This window comes from Penaeus monodon, unplaced genomic scaffold, assembly GCF_015228065.2.
Source record: "Penaeus monodon isolate SGIC_2016 unplaced genomic scaffold, NSTDA_Pmon_1 PmonScaffold_4231, whole genome shotgun sequence".
In the NCBI taxonomy this organism is placed as follows: domain Eukaryota; kingdom Metazoa; phylum Arthropoda; class Malacostraca; order Decapoda; family Penaeidae; genus Penaeus; species Penaeus monodon.
In genome coordinates, this window is record NW_023659035.1 from 1,062 (window position 1) to 6,427 (window position 5,366).

Sequence of the window (5,366 nt, forward strand, 5' to 3'; positions counted from 1 at the left end):
TTATCTGCTTTCTCTGGCGCGGAAACTCTTATGAAATGTATTATGTTAATACCCATATACAATTCAGTTTTTATTTAGTCTTCCTAGGAATTCCAATTACTTGCCATCCAGTTACACCTACATTCATCAGTCACAAAAGCCACGGCAAAGGGAAGGAAATCTCACATGTTTTCACTGTTAATAAAATCGTACCTGACAACACAGGCTCTGAAACTCCACGAGGAATGGTATAGAGCCAAAGCTTCAAAACTACTGCCAGATATATTGCTGGAAATTGATCGTGAATGTTTTCTTTATTATTAAATGATTTCATTCATATTTTTATATCCATCATTACTAATGATTATTGATAAAACATCATTATCACTTTAATTTACTTTAGTTATACCCCCATCCATTTTCTTTATTCTCTCTAAATTCGCCTCCAATGACTTTTACTCTATTTCGTTTAAATTAAAGTATAATTTCATTGGATTTCTTGATACAAGTATGAGAAGAGCTGTTAAAAGTGGCAAAGAAAATGCATATGTTTAGCATTTTATTATATATGCTAAACATATACATTTCTTATATAATATATAATAAATATGATATATAAAATGCCAACAGCATCTGGTGTTCCAGGCGGTCACCCATCCAAGTACTGACCAGACCGACGTTGCTTAACTTCGCTGATCGGACGAGAAGCGGTGCTTTCAACGTGGTATGATCGTTGGCAAAGTTTTATTTAACGTTAGCCACTTTTCTGTCGTGCTCGTCATTTTTATACATCCTAATATAATGTATATTTTAGTTTTGCATCAAACTTCATGACAATGACATTCCAATCATAACATTGAGATCTTTTCCATAATGTAAACATCAGTCACAATCGACCACTATCGGGAGTATTGGCAATTCTATTGTCACCAGTTTTTTGCACCTGCTGTAAGCTTTTACTAGTGATTGAGCTGTGCAACTTTGTAAAGAATACAAGGTGTACAAGTAATGATAAGAAATTGAGTAATGTGATATTTTATATGATTTTTAATGTGTACTCATTCTACTGCATCTCTTGCACAGAGATAAACGATATAGCTAACCATAAGCAAAAATACCATTTATTGAATCTTAAACTTTGAGTGCTTTCATAAAACATTTTTGCCGCTATTGTTCTTGTTATTATCATTTTTTTGTGTATTTGTTTCGTTATGATTATTACTAGCATTTTCAATATTATTCTCATCATCGCTATTATTGTTATTAGATTATGATAATTACTGTCATTAACATAGTCGTTGTTGTCATGGTAATGTTAATAATAACGCTACTTAAATGTAAATATAAATCATAATTAGCATCATATCAAAGATACTGGTGATAATATTATTGATCATAATTCGAACAAAATGTAGTATCATTGTTGATAATGATTACCCTACCAGTAACGATGATAATTAGTGAATTAATATTTCGACAAAATGAAATATAGAAATCATGGTAATATCACTATGTCTCTTGGTAAAATAATACTACTAACCGCATAAAGAAGTTATATATTTAGGCCCACTTATATGTAGTTAAGATCATACAATTACGAACATTTGTTTTACAGTGGTTTAGCCTTTTTTGTGGCAGAGTATTCTCGACTCTCCATCCACAATGGGTTCCTTATCCTCAGAAGTTATTTTCCCTCGTGTGTGAGCAAGTTAAGAGTGGCTATGCGAAAGGGCTCTAGTAAAAAAAACAGCTAGGATGCGACTGATAAACTGAACGAATGCACCGTGCTAATAGACGTGTCTGATACAGGTGTTACGTGTTGATGGTCAACATACTTAGTAAAAAAAAATACATACTAGATTAATTGAGGTAAAAAAGACAAGATTTATGGATTTCTATTAACAAACACAGAAACTCAGGTCACAGTGAAAATTATGGACCTACGTTAGAAAACTCAGGATTGGCAACACTGATTAGAAATTTGTTTTATATAGCTTATTATGTAGGAATCGGTGATGAAAAGACAAAAATATGACGAGTATTGTTAAAGTTACAATTGCAAACAGGATTTGAATCCCAAATCACCATTCCTGTGATTAGTTAATCTTTATCATATATCTCTAGTAGTATATTTACGGAAAAGGGAATCATCATGAGTAATCATCGCATGTTCCAGTTTGCATAAATGAATAGTGACCCTAAATTAGATTTGCTTGCCTTAGTGATCATGTGTTACTGCATGGCAAGTAAAGAAATTTCCAACAAAAGGGAGAAAAAATCAACAGTGTAGATAGTTATTTTATGTCACCCAAACATTCGAATACTTTTGGCATTTTATTATATATATGCTATATATGCCATACATATTTGCCTAAAGAACTCAATGAAAATTATGCTTCAGTCAACAGCAAAACAGTAAAAGCAAATTTACCGTTGCAAAGAGGGAGAAGGATAGAACGAATTTAGTAGTAATCGCATGAATATAATAGTAATAATATAAGTACTGATATCTGCAAAAGAACAGTGAAAAAAAATGATAGAAATAAAGATAATATCAATATCCAAGAAAGCAAATTAAATTTTCAAAAAATCGCGGCTATAGTTTCATTAATTGGATTGTTATACAAAAGTATATTTCTTTGTATATATATAATGTAAGAATGTCTTTTTGCCTTTCCCCAAGTTTTTGAGCAATAGTTGCAAACCATGAATTCTTTATAGAGTATTATGGCACAAAAGAGTGATAGAAGTCTAGCAGAATTTGGTAAATCATTAACCATTATTGCATTTACTCCCTTAAGTGTTGGACTGTGGTTGATGTTAGTATGAATCTCACTGATGTGACTCTGATGCCATGGCATTGAAATTTGCAAATGGTATGTAAAGAGTAAGCAGTGATGATGTTGATAGTAGTTATAACCACATTCTAAAAGGATTGATAAATGATGGTGATAATGATGATAAAATTACTAGTAATAACCATTTTACAAATATTGATATTTTGAAGACTGATAATACCAACAAAAAATAATACGATAACAGCAAGAAGTGCCCGAAATATGGTTGCATGTGTACACAGATTTATAACCGTATTGAGGATCATTTTACTCAATATCTTCTGTATGACTTGTATATCGTACATTTTTTTACACAGTTGCACAGCTCAAAAATGAGTAAAAGGCTCACGACAGGTGCTTTTAAAGTGGTAACAATTGTCTGTACTCTAACAGTGATGATGATGCACGGTGGAGCAGATCCGAGTGATTAGACTGGAATGTCGTTTTAATGAAATTTGATGCAACACAAAAGATAAATGATGTTAATATGTATGAAAAATCTGTGAGCACTGACGTAAAGCTGATTAAAGTTTTAAGTTGTACGCCAACGATCAAACCACGATGAAAACACCGCTTGTCGTCCGATCAGCGAACTGAAACAACGTTGGGTCTGGTGAGTACTTGGATGGGTGACCGCTTGGGAACACCAGATGCTGTTGGCGTTTTATTTATATATGCATTTCTCAAGAGTTTACAGCAGGTATAATTGTGTTTGCATAAAGATATCAATAAAAATTATGTTTCAAGCAATAGCGAACCGTATTAGTAATTATTAGATGCTATTGGCATTATTTTATACTTTTTACATTATGTTTTTTCTACAAGCCATTCCCTTCCGTGCGCTAGTATAACTTATTACCCTAAGCGGCAAACAAGCACAAACACAAGAAATTCAGCACAACATTAGGTCCAGTCTAAGCGCCATAGAAAGATATAGAAATTTTCCGAACAAAAACTTGCACAATAGGAAAGTACATCTTTAAAAAGGGACCTCAAGCTTAATAACATGTCCGTGGCGATAAGGCACAATAAACTAGTTATCCATATCCGTAATTGGTTTTTAATTTGTTTATCATTATGTTCATGGTCACCATGTTAGTTTATCTATTATCATAATCATTCTCTTTAATTTCATTTGAGTTGGAATTAGCTATATGACCGAGAGTGGTTTGATTGTTTTTTAATGCATATAATATGGAGCAGATCTCAGTGATATCGTGCAGATATCGTTATTATTATTGTTATTGTTATTGTTATTGTTATTATTATTATTATTATATTATTATTATTATTATTATTAATGCGTCACCAACTAATTGCTTCCATCTGTTTTCTGTCTATCCTTCCCGATCTTTGCAACGGTAAATTTACTTTTACTGTTTTACTACTGATTGAAATATAAGTTCTTTATGCAAATGCATGAGGAGCTGCTGTTAACTCTTGAAAAAAACTTACACATACAGCATATATAACAATATGACAAAAGCATCTGGAAATTTTTATCACCGATTCATACACAAAAAAAGCGCTATAAAGCAAACTCTTAATCATGTTGTCAATCCTGAGTTTTCTAACCGAGATCTGGGATTTTTCACACTGATCTGAGTTTCTGTTATTTTTAATACGGCCATCAATCTATTTTTTGTGTTTGTTTTTAAATCTCAAATAATATAGTATGTACCTTTCGTATTAAGCAGTATGTCGAAGAATACATTGAAAACACCACTGACCTTAAATATGGCAAACATATATAGCATATATAATAAATGTCAACAGCATCTGGTGTTCCCAGGCGAACATCCATCCAAGTACTGACCAGACCCAACGTTTGCTTAACTTCGGTGATCGGACGAGAAGTGGTGCTTTCAGCGTGGTATGATCGTTGGCAGAGGAAGATGAACTTAAACACATTTCTGTTGTTTTTCATGCATCGTTTAAATAGAATGTATCTTTTGTTTGTGCGTTAAAATATAATGGGATTGCATTCTAGCTGTGACGAGTGTGTGAAGAGACACACACTACCTGCTCATGAAAGGTGAATTCCAAACGAGCGATTCACCAATAAATGTATATTGTACAACTCAGGAATATAGTCAACATATACAAAGATATGAAATTAATAAATGTTAACAATAGATTCATATAATTATTATCACCATCACTATAACCTATTTTATATTTGTGCATTTATGGTACATATTTCTTGCACAGAGTTAAATGATATAGCTAACCATAAGCAGTAATGGCGATTATTATTCAATCTTAAAGTGCTTTCATATAACACTTTTCCCGCTATTGTTGTTGAGTACTTTAGTTGTATTTGTATTGTTATGTTTATTACTAATATTTTCATTATTATTGTTATTAGTCTACAGTTAGTGCCGTCAACATAGTCATTGTTGTCATGGCCATGGTAATAATGATGCTACTATAATAATTAATGTAAATTATTTTTAGCATCATATCAAAGATACTGTGATAATGTTACTGATGACAATTTGAACGAAATGTAAAATATTAGTAATGATAATGATTATCCTACCAATAACG

At 32.1% G+C, this 5,366-nt stretch overlaps 3 pseudogenes; 1 reads left to right on the forward strand and 2 right to left on the reverse strand.

Moving 5' to 3' along the window:
- Positions 1-600: 600 nt before the first annotated feature.
- On the reverse strand, positions 601-717 carry LOC119570872 (annotated as a pseudogene).
- Positions 718-3,359: 2,642 nt separating this feature from the next.
- LOC119570874 lies at positions 3,360-3,478 on the forward strand (annotated as a pseudogene).
- A 1,105-nt stretch (positions 3,479-4,583) lies between these two features.
- Positions 4,584-4,703, reverse strand: LOC119570875 (annotated as a pseudogene).
- Between the last annotated feature and the right edge of the window lie 663 nt (positions 4,704-5,366).